An 18,764-nucleotide genomic window follows, 5' to 3' on the forward strand; every position below is an offset into this window, starting at 1 on the left:
TAATATTTGTGGAAAGCCCACATACTTCAGAAGAACTTAAGCCTTCTTTTTCCTTTGGTGTCTTTGTAGTATTTTTAAGAAAAAGTTAACTCAAATTTTAAGAACTGTGCTAGGATGGAATAGGAAAACATTTGGTTCTGAAAATGTCAATATTACATATTTGGACATTTTCTGTGTTTGTTTTTTTAAAACAAACAAAACAAAACATTGAAATTTATACTGGCTTTGCTAAAAATGTCAGTTCCATCAAAACGACATTTTGCAACGAGAAACTGGTTTATGCTTCCCCCCTTTTTTGCTGACTGCTTGCAATTTCATCAGAAAAAGTGTCCGTCTGGGTTTTGCTGGGAACAAACACTTTGTGTGCATCCAGGGGCATTTGCACGTGCAAAAATGCCTTTGGTTGTTGATGCCTACATGGCAATGCACACACCAGGGAAACGTTCCTGCTCATGGAGCCTTCACCTGCAACTTGCTTGGATTGAGTGAAGAATTGAGCTACGGCTGGTTCATGAAATAAATTCAAGCATCCTCTGCCTTAGCCGTGTGGACCAACCCTCCCGGGAGGGAGACACAGCCCTTTATTCCTGTGCTGCCAGGTCCACACTGGTGCCAGCCAGGCCCTGCTGCTGCCCTGCAGCAAAGCCACCTGGCCTGGGCACCCCTGGGCAGGGCCAAGGCTGCGCTGGCCCTGGGCACTGCAGCAGGAGGCTGTGAGAAAGGACAGCTGGGGAGCCATCACAAACACAGGTTGCACTGTGAACACCAGTCAGTCTGCAGACCGTTTGAGTCAGTGAGGCGTACTTCCCATGGGAACTCTTAGTCCTGGCTAACTTCAGGCAGGACCAATTAGAGCAGGGAGTAAATACACTTAGCATGCTCAGGAAAATACATCTAAAGCTGTTTATACACATTCCTTTGGACCAGTCAGCAACAAAAATGTCCTTACAGCTGTTTCCTCCTTCCTTTCTTCCCTCTCTCTCTCTGTGCCGCTTCAAAAATAAAGCTCGCTGGCCTCACCTAACCCTTGCTGGGTTTACTCCTATTCACTCCCAAGTCTGTCAGGTCTTGTGTGCCACCAGCCCCTCAACTGGTGAGCTTCCAGCAGACTTCTAACTGTGGCGTTTTTCTGGCTCCCCTCAAGGAGCTAAGAGGAAAATACAATGCAATAGAAGCCAAGAGGAAAAACGTTTGCATGTTTCCTTATAATCAAGGAGCTGATACCCAGCACCAAATCACCTTCTTCTCCTCGGGCCACCTTCGTCATCGGGCTGGGGCTTTGCGCACATGGTGCACTGGATCGGTCCTAATGGCACCCTGAGAGCCACTGCCAAAGCCATAACTGCTATCTAACAAGGATGATCTCAGGTGATGGGGCCACGGCCACAGGGACCGCTTGCAGGGAACAGGGAACCCGGATCTCATGTCCTGAGACCACTGCCCTACCCACAGGGTCGTTCTTTTTCCTCATTGCTATCATGCTTGACTCAATGTGCATGTTTTATGATCGGTCACATTAGCTACATGGGGCTTTTCCTGTTTTCCAGGCAAGGGACTGAGGCATTTGTGAGAGAACTCCAGCTGAATGATTCAGTTGTGCAGCATAAATAGGGTCTGATCCTAAAGAAAAGTCTTCCCATTAAGTTTCACTGTGAACCAGTATTTTGTTTCACAAAAGAAGTGGGGTACTGTAATTTGGACTCATTCAAGATGAGAAGGGTTTTCTCTTCAAAGCCAGGATAAAACATGAATACGACTAAATTCTCTTACTTTATATTTCATATAACCTATTACAGCACTTTGTAAAAAGTTGTTTCAAGATTTTTAAAATAGCACTTTTCATATTAAAAATATTTCAAGATATTTTGTGTTTTATTCTGTGACAGAGCTGCATTCTCCAAAGGAAAACCTGCTCTTCCTGTGTTTGCCCTACCAGCTGTTAGGAGATTTTTTACGTGAGAGAGCTGAGGTGTCAGGGTGACAGCACCTCCAGAGCTGGGCAGGCAAGAGGGAGAGATGCATCTCCTCCAGCCAACAAGGATGGGCAAGGCTCTTTGGTTTCCAATCCTACCAATCCAGCTGTGGTTAAATGGCCAGCCAGTATGTGCCAGACAAACTGGAGGCCAGCTCAGAGGAATCCACTGGGCTTTGAAGTCACAAGTCCAAGTTTCTGGAAAGAGCTCTCTGCCAAGCTCAGGGAGGCTGAGCTTGAGAACATCTGGCTGAGACACACATGTGCATGCACACACACATGAAGACACAGCCATTCTCAGAGCTCAGCTAATGCAGCTTTTGCTCAGAGTACTTTAAAACTGGATTCCGGTGATCACAGTGGCTTTGTGAGCATATCTCACTAACACTCTCCACCTTCCCTCCTGCCTGTACAGCAATGCAGAGCCTAATGAGCTGGATGTCATGCAATGCCTCACTCTCTTGTCCATAAAGTAGGAAGCCCATGGCCTGGATAGAAACAAAGACGTGATCCCACACGTGTGTTTAGGTCTGGAAGGTTAACAGCAGGTAAATATCTCATGGGAGGGAAAGGCAGGACCAGATGTGTTCAGATGAGCAAGAGAGGATGATGTGGTCATCAAAATGCAAGATACCTGTGTGAATTGTTTGGTTTTGTCACAGATTTCTACACATCTAAAGAATAAGTGAAGTGAAACCCCTGTCTTGGGTCTGAAGTGTCTAGGGGAGGTCCCCCTCCATTCAGACATCGTCTCTCAAACACAAAGGAATGAGGAAGACTCTGGTTGTAGCTTATATGACTACACCTAGTCCACACAGGAAGAAAGAAACAGTAACAAGACCAAGATTTTTGCCACACAAAGAAGACACAATTACACCTGTCTTCCTAACAAAACCCGCTCCTTCTGAAACAATACTTGAAAGCCATCTAGATGATCAATCGCCAGCAGACTCCATCAAGAAAAAAGACCATTTTTGCATGTGTCAAGTCAACCAGCAATGCAGGACAATAACGGGGGTGGTAAGAGGGAGCCAACACTGCCCAGAAGAGCAGGTGGCAATGTGTGCCACGGCAAGCCTCAGCACCATCCCGCAGGAGCACCTCTGTGATAGGAAAACCCTTCAATCACTAGTCAGCCTAAGCAAAGAGCAGTTTTGCTGGAATGTTAACAAGTGATTAGTGCCTTTCCTTGAAAATTTTCAATTATTTTTCTTTTATTGGAAATCTGAAAAGCCTTAAAATGAAAGGTTTTCAGCAGCTGAAAAAGTATCTTTAATTTTCCAACAGAACCTGTAAATTTCCATGGAATAAGTCAATGAAAACAAACATTTTGTCACTCGCATCAACATTTTCCAGGAAGGAGGGAGAGGATAAGGGGAAACATTATTTTTGACAAGGTCTGCTGATTGGCAGAGCCCTTTAATAAATAGATCAGGCCAGAGCATACGACTTCAGTCCACATGGCAGAACGGTTGGTCCTTGAAAGGCTGATAGAGATCTTGTTGGCTGAGTTTCCCCTGTGGTTGACAGAGCATTAGCTAAAGACAGGATACAGGCAACCAGTCCTGCTGAGAATGACTGGATGCCAAACCAGTGGCTGGCAAGATCTCTAAAGGCTTAATGATAGAACGCAAATGCTCACATAGAGACCTGACCAGCAGAGAATTTGCTAGCGGGGAAACTGCAGGCTACCACATACCGTAACAGGAGCTCGCTCTCAAGGAGCTAGGAAAAAAAATAACAAAAAAGAGAGAAGGTCGGCTCTTCAAGTATTTCCAAGGTGGTTATAACCTTTCTCCGAAGAGGCAAATCCAACATTAAACACCAGGAGAATAAATCAGCTGCAGGGACTGGCAAAAGGCTGAGAATCTAAATTACAGCAAGGTCAATAGGAAGCAGGGGGCTGCTCAGAGGGAGCCGGAGTGAGAAATTCAGCACATCTGGTAGGTACAAAGCAATGCCCTTCGGGCAAACTCAGCCCCCAGCCCACCCCTATGCAGGGCCTAGAACTCAGCAGAGAGAACAACACACGCAGAGACAGCCACCGGGAGGTCCTGTCTGAGGGAAATCCGTCTGCAAGAGGGTGGAGGGGGAAAAAGAAAAAAAAGGCAGGTGAATAAATGAGAAGCAGCAGTGTTCAGGCTGTGCAGCTCGTGTGGCCGCCTGAACAGATGTGAGCTGCTGCCTCTGCTGGCTCAGGGGATGCTCTCCTGCTCTGGAGACAGAGCTGGCTGCAGTGTTTGCTTTGGTGTGGTGGCATGCATGCCAACAGCAGGGCTGTGTGCGTGCCAGCAGCAGGGCACACCCCTGGCACAGACAGCCCCACCACGGATCTCATTGGAGAGCTCCAGGGCAGCCCCTGCATCCCCACTGTAAGGTGCAATGCTTGGCCAGCCCTCTGCTTCATGCAGCTTGTGGGACATAAAAATCAATGCAGGGAAGCCTTAAAGCTCCCTTAAATGTCTGCGGGGAGCAGGCAGGCCTGAGCATTGGCACAGCACAGCTGGGTCCAGGCAGATCTCTGGAGAAGAAAATAAAAGAATAGTGTGCAGCTGATTTGGAAAGACTTGTCAATCAAGAACCCTTTGAATGTGTAATGGGTGGGTTGCAGCCCAAACCCATATTTTAGAAAAAGTCAATAAAAGCTGTATAAGCCTTGAAGGTACATGCAGAGGCATGGCATGGAAAGCAAGCTGAAAACCAGGGCAAAGAGCAGGAAAAATAAGAATAGAAAAGGTTTTGTTGGAGACAAAAGTAGGTCAGAGACTGGTGGTGTTTTGGGGGATGTATCACAGAAACACAGAATATTCTGAGTGGGAAAGGGATACACATGGATCATTGAGTCCAGCTCCTGTAAGGAGGCACAATTAGCTGGCATTGCAATGCTGAGCTTATTTGGGCTGTGGGACCAGCAGAGGTTTGGTGGCCACGCTCCCCTGGGAGCATCAGCACTGGCTGCACATCAGTGGGACAAGCTCTGCCCTGCTGGGTTCAGTCAGGTTCTCCCATGCTTCCCAGTATGGCAGCACTTTGGCTTGCTCTCAGTTCAGATGGTACCAGATCAATCCTCTGAGCTCTCTCGGGGTTTGGATTTGAGTTTGCCACAATATAAAATGGATAAATTCAAACTTTGATCTCAAATACCCCAGGACTGTGAAGTGTTGTCAACACTTATGAGTACTCTATTAACATTTGAATACTTTACAGTGCAATTCCCTTTTAACAGTTCATCATTTCTTGCTTGCATTTTTTTTTGCTGCTATTTATCACCGTATCTAATAAGATTGCCCTTTGTACCTAATGCAAAAGAACATGGAGAGATAAACATCTTTTGAAGGTGACATGGATGGCACAGAAAACAAAAAAAGGACAATAATAGATATTCAAGCTGAATTAAATCTGGAGTTCTAGAGCTTCTACCTGATGGTGGCAAGGAAAGTGCAGAAAACCTTGCAAATGGCAGTTCCTATGTGACCCACAGGAGAAATTCTTTTCCAGTGTCCCAAGGAAGGAAACAGAGATGTTGAGTGTCCCTCCCACTGCTCCCAAATGCAGGTGTTGGGACAGTGACAAGCTGCTGTCATCCATGGTGGTGTCACTCAGAAGAGAACTGTGGAAAGAACACTGGGAATGGATCCTTTGTCCCCAGCTTTTCAGCCTGACTCTGAACTAGTTCAAAGCATTGGAACACCAGCATGAGAATAACATGAATATTTCAATATGTATAAACATATGGGGCTGTCTATGTATTATTTGGATGTGAACAGACATGCAAATTTACATTACCTTTTTGTTCATCTGTCAACCTCTGCTTAGCCCACCCCACAGTGACCTACTGAAACAGTGGCTCAGGTGACTGCTTTGCTCAAGGGTTTGGAGGAAGGGAAGAGCTGTGGCCAAGACCCCAGGGAAATTGCTGCACGGGGAAGGGAGAGCAAGGATGTGAGCTGAGGTGCTCAGTGTCGCCAGGACAAAGCCAGTCCGGGTCAGAGTACAGCTTGAAAGGCTTATAAAGAAGCATTTATAAGTTCTCCAGAGTGGATTTAAAACTGGTGGTCAATGTAGTGACTGAAGCTGCAATCCTCAAAGGTATTTAGGTATTGGATTCTCTGATCAAACCAAACCTTTGAGGATCTGGGCTTCAGTGCAAGGACTTTCTGCCTAGGTGAGCATGAGTAATAGTTTGGGCAAAAGTACCAAAAAGGGCCACGTGGCCCTCAGGCCAGCTCCCCTGGTGGATGTGGTTCTCATAATGGCTCAGATCCTCAATAGGTGGGTCCCAGTTCCTCAGAGTCTCTCTGAACTGTGTGGGTTTCACACACTGTCTTGATGAATGGTACTCTCTGCCTTTGCCAGTGCTGCCATCACCCTGAGCTCCTGTTGCTGTGGCAAGGCTGAGGTTCTGCTGCACTAGTGAGGGAGCAGGGAGCCCTTCTGGGAAGATGGGAAGGTATGGACAAATGAGGAGAGGAAGGAAAAACCAGCGCAGTTAAGGGACTCAGTCAAAAATCTGCGATAGGGTAGGATGGTCGGTGCATCTTGGAGGGGGGAAGAGTCACTAAATTACACAATGAAGACATTCCAATTAGAGGTGGCTATCTCCTCATCTAGTCAGATATACTATTTGGCTAAAGCTGACATATCCCTGTGGACCATTTCAGCTCCAATCAGTTTTAAAAGGAAGCTTTCCTTGGTGAAAAGGAGAGAAAGTGACTGACTGATGCTCTTTACCTAGTGTTTAGGACATTGGCCACACTTTAAATCCATATTCTGCCTGATTCAGAATGATCTCAAAAACCTCTGCAAGTAGGAAAAAAAAATGAGACTGGGAGGTGATGGTTTAAAAATGCTGCATTGGAATGTTTAAAATATGTCAAAACTTCTTTTTTTTCTTTTTTTCTTTTTTTTTTTTGAATGGGAAATTCATCAAACCTGACACTTCCCATGAAGCGTTCTGGCTCCAATGAATCGGTGTATTTGGACACCCCCTGATTTTCCCCCCCTCCCCTTCACCACCATTTCAGCCAAATATTCTTGGCTGGTTCTAATTATACAGCCATATATTTTTATACTCACACACAGCCAGTGTGCACACGTGAAGGCTCAGTAATCACAGATCAGACAGGGAGGAAAGTGTTGATAAGACCTTAGCTGCTCCACAACATAAAAAATTGTCTGAGAACCCTTTCCCCCCCAAGCTGTTCACCTCACCCTCCCAGGAAAAGCCTAGCAGAAGAGGTGGTGGGCTCTGCAGATGGCAGCCACATGCACCGGCTGGCTGAGTCCCTGTCTTGACATTTCTGCATTTCTCTAGTGCCCTCCTCAGGTTTTGCAGAGGTTCACCTTCCTCTGGATGCGAGGTTCACCTTCCTCTAGATGTGAGACTGCATCTGGCCCTGCTGTTCCACTGCCAGGCATCCAGCACCCATGAGGGAAGGTGAGAATTGGTGCTTTCCACACCCAGTGGGAGGCCAGGGAAATGGAGAAGTCCAGGGAATGCAATATCCTCGATTATGAAACTAAACATCAAGAGCTTCCACACTTCAGGGTGTGCTTACAGCCCTGGAGAAAAGGGTCCCTGTCTTGAGTCCTGGCATTTCCAGTGAGAGCCAAGGGCACTAAGCATCCAACAGACATCCAGCACCTCTCAGGATCAACCCATAGTTCAGGGCTGCTCAAGGCAGCTGGTAGGAGCCATTACTTGAGCCCAAAGCTGCTGACAAGGTTTCAGTGGGGGGTCCCACACCACGTGAGATTGACCCTCTTAAGGAAGAGGGGTAGGGGAAAGGGTTTTCCCTGAAAATGATGAAAGAGTTAAAGTTGAAAGCAAACAGGCCACCCAGCTCTCCCTTTAACCCTGCTACAGCAGAAGAGACCCGAGGGCCAGCCAAATCTACCAGTTCTAGGAAATTATTAAAAAAAAAGGACATGCACACATTGGGGGGTGGGAAACCAATCTATTTTCACAAGAATCTGTCCTTGATTAGAGCAGAAACATGGAAGTGGGGGAAAGAACCGATTATTCAGCAGAGAGCTCAGAAGAACAAATAAAAAAGGGAAAAAAAAAAAAAAAGGCATATTTGTTCAGGGTGTGATAGAGAGAGCTCCATAGCGCATGGAGACAATTGGAAATTAGGTCTATTGAAGGGGAGGCACTGGCGCTCAGGGTGAGGAATCAAAGGGCAAGTCCCGGGGAGGCGGCGGGCTGGGGTGGCCACCCCCGGGTGGGCAGTGACAGGCAGGCTCCAGCGTGTGACCTCTCATAAAATCCTTCCAGGGGGCTTGCACATATTGTGTGGAGCACAAGCTGATTTCCACCCACAGCGATTCCTAATGAAGATGTCCTTCAGGAGGCGAGGGGAGGAGACGGGGTAATGAAACCAGCCTGTCTGCCAAGCCCCCATTGAAGGTGGCACAGATGCGTAACAGAATATGTGAAGGGATGGGAAAAAATGCTGTTGGCCTCAATGCCATGCAGTAAAAAAAAGGACTCCATGTGAATTAAATCCAAACTACCTGAATGCTAGAGGCTTGAGGGAAGATCAAGAATCCCCTGGTTTCTTAGTGCAGACCAGAGCAGAGCAGCTTCAGAGAGTGCCTCTGGTTAAGAAGCAGTTATCATCTGCCTCAGACTGACCTGGCCAGAGTTTGAACTAGTCTGAACAGAGATTTATTAACCCTCACAGTCAGAGATCAATAAATAGCTTCCTCTTGAGCAGGCAAACTGCCCGGAGTATAAAAACATGCAACGAGCCTGCCACCAATCTGCTCTCCCCACATCCAATAAAAAGATGCTCTAATTCCCCAAAAGACAGCAATTTCTTATTTCTACAGTGTTTTGAAGCCAACTGTAATATTCACATCTAATTGCAGGGCCCTGGATCCCTGCCATGTAGAGTATGGTTGTTAGCAACATAATTTGTGCACTTCTCTGGGGTCATTTGGAAACTATCTGTACTTACACCCTCCTCATCTGCTCTGCTGAGTGTGTGCTGGTCACTCAGTCTTATCGTGCTGCAAAGGCCAAGGTGCACCACTGAGATTTATGTGCAGGAGAAGAAAGAGTAGATGATGTTCTTCAGGGTCAAAGCCACCCCAGTGCTTCATCTCTCCAATTAACTACTCTGCTAGGGAGAGAGATAAGGCTAAAAGTGGGGTGGAATAAAAGATTTAAATTGCAGTTTGACTTTTTATTTTTTTTAATTGAAACTTCATTGGAAGAAAGGGCGAAGGCTTACTATACAAAAAGAATATTTTTCAGACAAAAGCAAAAGTCAAAAACACAGGACTGGCATGATTGTTCTAGAAATCAAACCAGGGATAAATGAAATGTGGGGAAAAGAAAGATGCTCTTACAAATAAAGTGCCACAGGATCTTTTCCATTGGCTCCATTGAGCAGTTCCACTCGACTTTCAAAAAGTCACAATTATTAGGTTTTTATCAGTGTTCACACTGTGTTTCAAGATACTTTAGCCATGCCTATAAACAAAGAGATGAACCTCTTTGCTCAAGGAGTCCCTGAGCTGCAAACCTCTACAAGCTGGAGTCTCTACTGGAGATAATCTTCTGCTTCAAAGCTCTCCCATGCATTTTCTGTCAGTGATGGGTGATTGTTTGCTGTGTACTGTGTACCTTCACACTGAGTCATCCCTAACTTATTTCCCAATCCTTTCCTACATGTCATTATTCTTATTCATTGACTCCTGTCTCACATAATTCTGTTTACAAATCCTTCTGGCTGTCTCCAAGCATCTTAACACATCTCCATCTCCAAAACATGATATACTCTATTTTAGAAAAGTTTAAGAGCTCACGCAGGTGCAAACTGTCAGGAATAGCTCCCTGTTACTCACTCTTCGGAGGCTACACAGGGGTGTGACAACATAAGAAAACCCTTCCTGGTAAAATCAGATCACAGCTTTTGACAGTCAGTGTTTTCAGACATATCCAAGCTGTAGCTAGAGCTTGGCAGGGAAGACTTTCCCTTACTTAAAAAAGTTTTCAAAACTTCAGTTGATGTTCCTCTCCACATCAGAAAGAAAACTGGAAGGAAATCTCAGAACTGCTCACAAACCATGAGGAAATTTAAACAAACAAACAAACAAAAAACCAAACAAACAAACAAAACCAAAAAACAAACCAAACAAACAACAAAAACAAAGCTAGGCAAAACAAAAATTGGTACAGATAAAAATAATTTTAAAATATTGGATTTGGACTTTTCCTTGCTATTTAATGTCTTTTTTCTACTATAAATTAAATTTAAAAATGAAATGTTATTTCAATGTAGAAAACCTTTTAATTTCTAATCATTAAAAAAAAAAAAAGAAAAAAATTGGTTTAGAAGACTTGTAATAGTTTTGTAAGCTGAAAAACTTGTTAAAACTATCCCATTTACCACAAACAATTGCAGTTTGAATATATTTGTCTTTTGTGACAGGAAAAAAAAAAGTGAAATAAAATTTCCAACCCTTTCTAGCAGTGACTTCATGTTTTTGTAACACTTTTCAAGGTGAGAGATGCACCAAAATAAAATTCTGACTTTGCCCAGCCCCCGTAACTGCTTGGAGCCAACGACGTTGTCAAAGAAACTGGTGGATCCAAGGTTGTTGATGGAGGAAAGAAAGAGGGTCTGAACTGAACAAAAATACTTGTGTCAGTGAGTGAGGTTTGTGTGGTTTGCCCCTTCTTTCCTGGCTGCTCATGCTGCAGAACACACCCATCAAGGGGCTGAGGCACAGAGCCAGGAGCCAAAAGGGGCCAGGTGACCTTGAACAAGCATCAAATTCAGCAGGGGCTCAAAGGACTGCAAGGGAGCCAGGAGAGGTGCTGCTTGACCTGATGCTGGCCATGGGGAATAAATAATGCTGCTTTCCAGCAACCCCCACCTGTTTTTCCAGTAGTTTTTCATCCATGTTCAGTTCTCAGCTGTACATCTGACTCTTCGTAAATTCTAAAAATTGATCCATTCAGGGCATGGGGTTGAGGAAAAGAAAAGGGTCAGCAGATAGCAGACAAGCCAGCTGCTGTGTTTGTGTAGGGGTGAGGTTGCCAAATAGCTGCTGAGGGATGGGACAGTGGTGTGGCAGTCATTTTTCCTTCAGCAGAGCTGGCACACTGAGACAGAACATATCCAGACTTGCACTTGAGAGCTTCCAGGATTCATTGGCCCTGACATCTTCTGCCAGAAATAGAGAGAGAGTCTGGAAACCACATCCCTGTCAAAAGGCCATTACTGTGCCCCCTTGGCTCTGCAATGTGGTTCTGTTCCTTTCTACTGCCCTCCGCTGTGCCAGACACCTATCCCATCTCCCGGCCGCTGCTCAGGAGGCATCCGTGTGCCTTCTCACCCACAACCAAAAGTGACTGAGATCAAAGCAACAGTTAGGGTAAGTCTTTTTCAGGTTGGTTTGAAGGTTCAGGTTCTGTGATGGCAGCAGCTCATTGGGGTAATAATCAGGATTCCAGAATCTGACATGCTTTGCTTGCAAAACTCCCATTTACACTCCTGGGAAAAGTAGTTCTTTGCTGAACACACAATATGTATTTGGTAAAAACCTTCTGGAGGAGTGGTGGAGATCTCAGTCAACTGCCAACCCCGCTGGAGGTAGGACTGCATGGAAAAGAAAATGTCTGAGAGGCACTGACACCAAATTTTCTGGGGTTGTTTCGCATGCTACCTGCTCAGTGGAGACCACAATGAAAAACAGGGAAGTGCCCAATTCTCATAAGAACATGGATGCCACATTGCATAAGACCAAATGTCCAAGCAGTGCAGTGTTTTGGCTGTGACAGTAACTGGTAACAGGTATTCAGGGATGAATGTAAAGAACAGGGCATGGAGAGATATTTAGTCTCCAGGAAACAGCAGTATAGAGACCAAAAAAAATGGGTGTCTATGTCCCTTAGAGATACCAGGGCACATGAGGGAAACTCCTTCCACTCTGGGGGAAAAAAAAAAAAAAATCTCTGGGGAAATGTGCCCAGTGGAAGTGAAGAAAACATTATAAATGACTTGGAGTCTGCCTCCCACTAGCCATGGGGCAAGACATTTCATCTAGCCTGTGTCTCAGTTCCCACCATGACATAGAGATGTTGCATCACTGCAGGGTGGAGAAAATGAAAGCATGTCATGACTGAGGTGTGAGGGATGAGGACCAGATGGGACCACTCCAGATGGGTAGGCTGTATGGGCATCCTCTTTCAGCCACTTTCCCTTTGGCGTCTGGATTTTAGTCCCAGTGTTGTGGAAGCGTTGCAAAGACATTGTTCATTACACAAATAACTCCTGACTGCGAGTCATTGTACATTATTTCCTCTCCCTTACTCATTATTTTTTCTTTTTAAGAAAGATAAAAACAGCTGCCCTTGTCCAGGCAAGGGAATACCAGACTTTCAGCATCCAGTCAAAAGAGTGAATCATGTTTGCACTCAAGTTGCCATTAACCTGGGGCTGAAACTTGTCTGGAGGAATGATTCAACTGAGAGTTGCACAGGGGTAAATTCAGGAAGTTCCTCAAAGCACCTGAGCACGTAGAGGGAAAAGACATCTAATAAATGGCCCCCCATAAACATTTCACTTGGCTGTAAGATCAGATGTGATTAAATGGCACAAGAATCTGAGCTCTCCCTACACAGCTCTTACTTACAGGGTAACAAGAGTGTGGTGTGCTGCAGATGAGAAAAGAGGATTTTTCTTCCTCCCAGCTCAGTAAAAACAGGGTTTATATATACAACATACTAGACTTGAACATCTTACACTTAAATGTAACACCCAGAGCATATGGAGTGAGCCACAGGCTCTGCCCAAATTGCTTGTAAGCTGAATAAGACAGGCAAAGGGAGAAGTGCTGCTAAGTGAGGAGCTGAAGCATACATGGGGCTACAGTGCTTTCAGCAAGGTCCAAGGGTGATTTGGGGGTCCCACACCCAGTCCCCCATTGCCATGATGGGAGCACTGGCCACCCTACCAGCACCAGGTCCCCTGCAGCCACATACCGACAGCATCTCTGCGGATGCTGCTGGATCTGCAGACCCCTACTAGCCCTTTCCCTCTGTGAGAAAGCATCCTGACTAAATAAATGTATTTATTTGCTCTTGATGTTGGAAGTTGAGCTGTTAGCACCTTACTGATAGATGGGAGGGACCATAAGGCCTGAAGAGCCAAACCATTTTCTAAATTGTAACCTATTTGCGTCATGGCTAGACCACTTTTACCCCAAAAGGAAAAGGGCCACTAGATTAAATTCATCCAGGTATTAGAGGAATCCCAGTTCTGCTATAGATAATACCAAGCATCACTTTCCTGTTTTAGGTGGACTATTCTAAGCCCTCCCAAAGCAGCATGCCTCAATACCCCAAAATGCATCATCTTGGCTGAGCATGCCAAGGTTAGCCAGCCAACCTTGTGGTGGCTGTGCAGGGGAGGACCCGAGCCAAGGCCCCCAGACAATAGGTTCTCTGTCTGAAACTACTCCAGCACTCAAGACCTGCCTTTGTTGAAGATGTTGTGGACAATGTCAGTGCATTTGGCTCAATACAGAGGAATTAAAAGGAGTCTGAAAGTTGTTATAGATAAGGTCAGACGTTCCAGGGAGGTCCTCCTGACTTTAAAGTCTATGAACTTAAGGGAAGTGGCTATGGAGAAATTTAAGAGAACCCTCTGCTGCCTGTTCCATCTCTCATGATGGGATTTGACAAAGACAATATTAATCTGTACTGGATGCTTTCATGTTTCTTGAATTTTCCCTTAGATTTGGTCTGTACAAGGAAATACAGCAGCAATTCTCAAAAAGAGGGAAGAGTTAAGATTATTTTGACAGTGTACCAATATTTCCTACTTTTCAGAAGTTTAAATATGCACTAATTTTTCACATTGTGCTGAGGATTAATCCTCTATGCATTCTGGAACAATACGAGACTCCATTAGGCAATGTTAACTTTGTGCTGAAGTTTTTTGGCATAAGGTGCTGTATGCTTAAATCTATTTGCAAATCAAAAGCCAATGCTTTGCACACTTCAGTGAAAAGCCAGAGGCAGCCTGCCCCACTGGAAAGGTCACCAGATTAGGACTCAAGGGAACTCTTCGAAGTTTTGCCACTGATTTACTGTTCAATCTTGGCCAAGTAATCTCTTTCCTTTGTTCCTCTAGTTTTCCTCCCATTCTTTGTGTTTTCTATTCAGGCTGGCTGCAGTTCTTTAGAGCAGGAGCAGCCTCCTCATTTCGTGCTTGTCCTGTGTCTCAGAGCAGGCCCCCCTCTCCTAGCTGAAGAATTCCTACTAGATCCTACCACAACACAAAGAGTTCAGAGCCTAAACAGTTCAAAAGATCTGCCTTTCATTGACAGGATCTTCAGTCTCTCTCACTTGCTTCCTTAACACAAAGCTTTTCAGAAGAGGTACCAGCCACCTACTGAGTGAGTAAATTCCCAGTCAAAGGGTTAAAATAACAAACTTCATTGAATAAAGAAGAGAAAGGTGTTTAAGAGGAACTCAGATCATATGGTAAACTAGGTATTAGTTAATCAATAGTACTCAAAGGTGAAGGCCGTATGGAGGAGCCAGAAATCATTGCACAAGTTAAGCAAAGTTTAGCAAGCCTGATTAAGCAAAGCGTTAACTATTTTCTGTGAAAAGTTCCACCTTTCCTCTAACCTAGCTCTGGTAATGTATACCAATCTTCTCTGGGACTGACTCATGCATTAAAGGCTTCAGTGGAAGTTTTGAGACCAGTCCATGGACAATACTTCTTTATTGTCCAGGCAGTTCATATACTGCATGTTACATATAATTCTCCTATTCACTGGACTCTTGATCCAAACTCTTCTGGTAATAGGGCTTGTGGGCAGTTTACTTTCTGTCCAATGACTTCATTGCAAAGGATTTTTCTTCTCTGTTGAGCTTGCCATGTGCAAGCTTTCCTTCCTCTTGTTTCCCTCCTCTTGTTTCCCAGTTTCTGGAAATAATTTGTGGTTTGGAAATGGAAATGCCCTTGTAGGCTTCAAACTGCTTAAAGCCTGCCATACCAGATGAGTTCATTGGATCCATCTAATGTGCTCCCCTCTTGCCATCCATGACCAATACCTGTTGCTTCAGAGACAACACGACTGCACAGTAGCTACAGGACGCTGCAGCTTTACACAGTCCTTTCTCTGTGAGGAGCTGACAAAGCATCCTTCCCACTTCCACCCTGATCTGCCCCAGGTTTTCTGAGAGGGTTTCTCAAGCCATCAGCTAAAGGACAGAGATCCCCCACAAGGATAAAGAGACTTAAGGGGGACAAAGTACATTGGCACATGTCAAAAAAGGGCTTCCCAAAACGTAGCACAACAAACACAGATCAACCCCTTCCAGGACTGGCTTGGCTCGCTTCCCCTGTTCAAAGAAATTGGCAAGCAAATCTTTATTGTAAGAGACAGAACAGAAGCTGGAGGGGAGGTACTGAAATCTGGGGATAATTCACAAAATCCTGGCCTGTGGTGTAGAAGGGAGCTAGTATTATGTATCTATCATTTGTATTTCTTTGGTTACTCCTGCTAGATTTAAGCGACCTAATAATGATCACATCTCATTTTCAGCTAGCATGTTTCCTGGCTCCTTTTAAACTAATGGGAAGCAGGTATAAGCTAGGACAGACATTTTTTGGCTTGCTCATTCATGTCAAGGGTCATCTTGTGCTTCACAGACATCCTACATATTGCAGCAGGATTACTTTTTCAATTAAGTACAATTTAGTAAGACAAAGATACCAGATTTGGTCTCTCAAAAGTCTGCCATTTTCCCAAAGAGCATGACCATAGTTCTCCAAGCCTGGTGACTCCATAGGCTCATGCCTGGTCTTTTCCATGGCCAACAAGTAGCGTCAAAGCCACAAAGCTGGACTTGGCTCTCTGTCCCTGAAGACATGGCAGAGAACCGTGGCAGAAAGACCACTGTACTCACCTCCATCTGAGCTGGGCTTGCCTTCATGCCCGCAACGGGTGCACAGAACCAAGGGCACCACTCTTGGGATGAGGGAAACTCCAACCGGGCGTCACGTGCCAGCGGAAATGGCGGGATGCGTGGTGTTACATTGCCACCTTGTGGAGAGCTCCCACTGGAGACCAGTGGAGAAAGATGGTTGACTAGTGAGTTGTGGGCTGCCAGAACGTCTCTCCATCGCTGCGTGCCCATGGCTGGCTGAGCACTTGTGCCCTTGCCGTGACCAAATGGGCCACCGCTTGTTGCAGTTATTTCTTCTCCAAGGAGAGTAGCACAGGAGCACCATGCAAGGCCTGGAGGTCCTGTGCTTGGGCAACATCACCCCATTGCTCCAGTGCCTGGACTTGCAGGCTTTGTATGAAAGTTTTTTATAGATGTTGCCAACAGGAACCAAGAGTCTGGTCCTAGCTCAGCCTACAGAAGTCTTATCACAGCTGCCAGTAACTCTTGCAGTGCTGCTGTCCACAAAAGAAGAGTACAGCTGTGCCCTGTGAGTCCGAGCCCCCACAAGCTCAAGGAGAGAATGAAGGAAAATGTATTTCCTTTCATTAATTGCAGAAGAAGCCTCTGGTGGCAATGCTTTTTATATTAGTGGTGTCCCCAGAGAGGTTCAAATGCATAAACCCACAACATGCTCCTCCTGTTTGTGTGATGGAGTACTGTGTTGACAGACTGAAGAGAATTACTGACAAATGCTACCATGTGGACTCTCACAGTGATGCCATGTATTGATTTCCATCTGGTGATGATGTGCACTTTTGCGATTGCATTGACACTATTCTCCCTCTTAAGAATCTGCAGACTGAGTTTTGAGTGAAAAGAATTAGCATTGTTTATTATTTACTCAGTACTAGAGGAGGTCTGCAACTTTATGGGCCTTTACAATTACAATGAGGAAAAAAATAATCACAGGTTCCTGTCCCAGAGCCCTTAGCAAGAAGAATTAAACATGACAGAGAGAGGCAGGCAAACCCTGGGAAGATGGACTCCAAGAGCAACATCTGACAAATGACACATAGATAACTCCTTATTGCCTGTACATCAATTTGAAGAATGGTAATGGCTCTACATGAGGTAAAATACATCCAGCACTGATTAGTGGGTGCAAGCTGCCCTCCTAGGTTGTCCTCTGCCAACACATCCTGCACTGAGTATCTGGAAGTAAATAAGAAAATCCCTCAGCTTTGGGAATTGTGGTAGATCACACAAGTATCTGAAGTGTGGGCTGAACTTTTCAAGACCTTGAGAGAGGAACAGTCTTTGATTTCAAGGAAATAGGATACCTCCTCAAAGAAAGGGTCACATTCTTTGAAATGCAAGATATGGACAACTGAGGAGATGTTGGCCAACAACAACAGGACATGAATGCCAACATGTCCTGAGGGAATAAAGGCAGTAAATTTGAGTTCCAGAGGTTTGCCATGGGACTTTTGCTAAACCCCATCTGCCAGCAAATTCAATGTCTCTTAGAAACAGACCTACAGAGGTGTGAAAATGCACTGGTACTCATGAGAAACACAGACTGTCACCTTTCTTTGAACAAAGGTTTATCTTGGTAAAGTCAATTGCAATAGCAGAGAATATTTGTTTTGCTCCAAGGCGTGTAATTTGATATCTCATGAGACCTTAGTTAAGACACAAATACTTTGCAGCGTATGGAAATAGTAAGGCATGCACTGGACCTACCAACATGTGTTGCAGTGACAGCTTTCAACATATTGTTATTAACTGGGAAGCATTATTGTAAATAGGACCATTATTAGCAAGATGCTTTCGAAAATTGGTTATTAGTTCAATAAAGTTCAGTATTTTCAGTTATAACCTAGATGACACAAAATCTCTGACAGTGGGATTTGCAGGTAGTATACAAATTACTGAGATAGTAAAGAAGAAAGGGAACAGGCTGAACTGGGGAGAGGGGAACAAGAAGTACCTGCTTAAATTATCACAATGCAATATGTGCATTTTACTAGAGGCAAATGAAACTTATCACACCTGGCAATAAAAGCTGAGATTCAACTCCACCCATCTCCTTCCACTAAAAGCTTTTAAAGTAAGACCATAGGCTTCCTCTATGGTCAATGAAGAAAAGATGGCACCTCCAGCAGGAAAATCTGACTGAAGTTTGAAGGGTCACAAGGCCCTGTGTTTAGGGTGAAAAATCTGTCTTGCAAATCTGTGCATAAAGAACATCAAAATTAACCACCTCAGCATGAGATCTCAGTACAGTGTTTGGTGACTAATATGATACTCAGGTGTAAAAAAAAGGCTTTACCAAGTAGAAACAGAGAAGTGGTTTTGTCCCTGAGCTGGCCACTTTAAACTCAGAAGAATTATATCTTCAGTCTTGGCATCCCCAGTGCAGGAAGGATATGGACACCTCAGTGTTCAAGTCACAAAAATGACCTTGCAAGAGAAAACAAGTCTCGCAATGCTATGAGTATAAGCCTTTAATCTGCTGCAGCTAGTCAAAATGTGGCTTGAGATTTTTATATGTGGGTACTTTTGCATGGAAAGAGGCCTTACAGACTTTTCAAGTCTTTCACCAGTAGACACAAAAAGATTGAGAGAGAATTCAGGCTAATGTTAAACAAATGCATCTGTGAAGCAGGATACGATTTCCTCACTGTGCGGGTAGTTAATACTAGACATGTAATGAAATCACAAAACATTTGGAGTTTGTCAAACACAAACTGACATTTTAGCACTTTGGCACACATGATTACATGGGAGTGCTTAGGTTTAAAAGCATGTGCTTGGACAGTTACTGCAGAGCAGCTGATGCATGGTAACTCATCAGCTAAAGTTAAC

The 18,764-nt window shown here is 44.7% G+C and overlaps 1 long non-coding RNA gene across 3 annotated transcripts in view; it reads right to left on the minus strand.

The window, feature by feature from the left end:
- Positions 1 to 18,764, minus strand: part of LOC132328830 (uncharacterized) — a 69,920-nt gene that overhangs the window by 23,909 nt on the left and 27,247 nt on the right. The gene's annotated exons all lie outside the window — the stretch shown is intronic.

This window comes from Haemorhous mexicanus, chromosome 6 (assembly GCF_027477595.1).
Source record: "Haemorhous mexicanus isolate bHaeMex1 chromosome 6, bHaeMex1.pri, whole genome shotgun sequence".
Lineage (NCBI taxonomy): Eukaryota > Metazoa > Chordata > Aves > Passeriformes > Fringillidae > Haemorhous > Haemorhous mexicanus.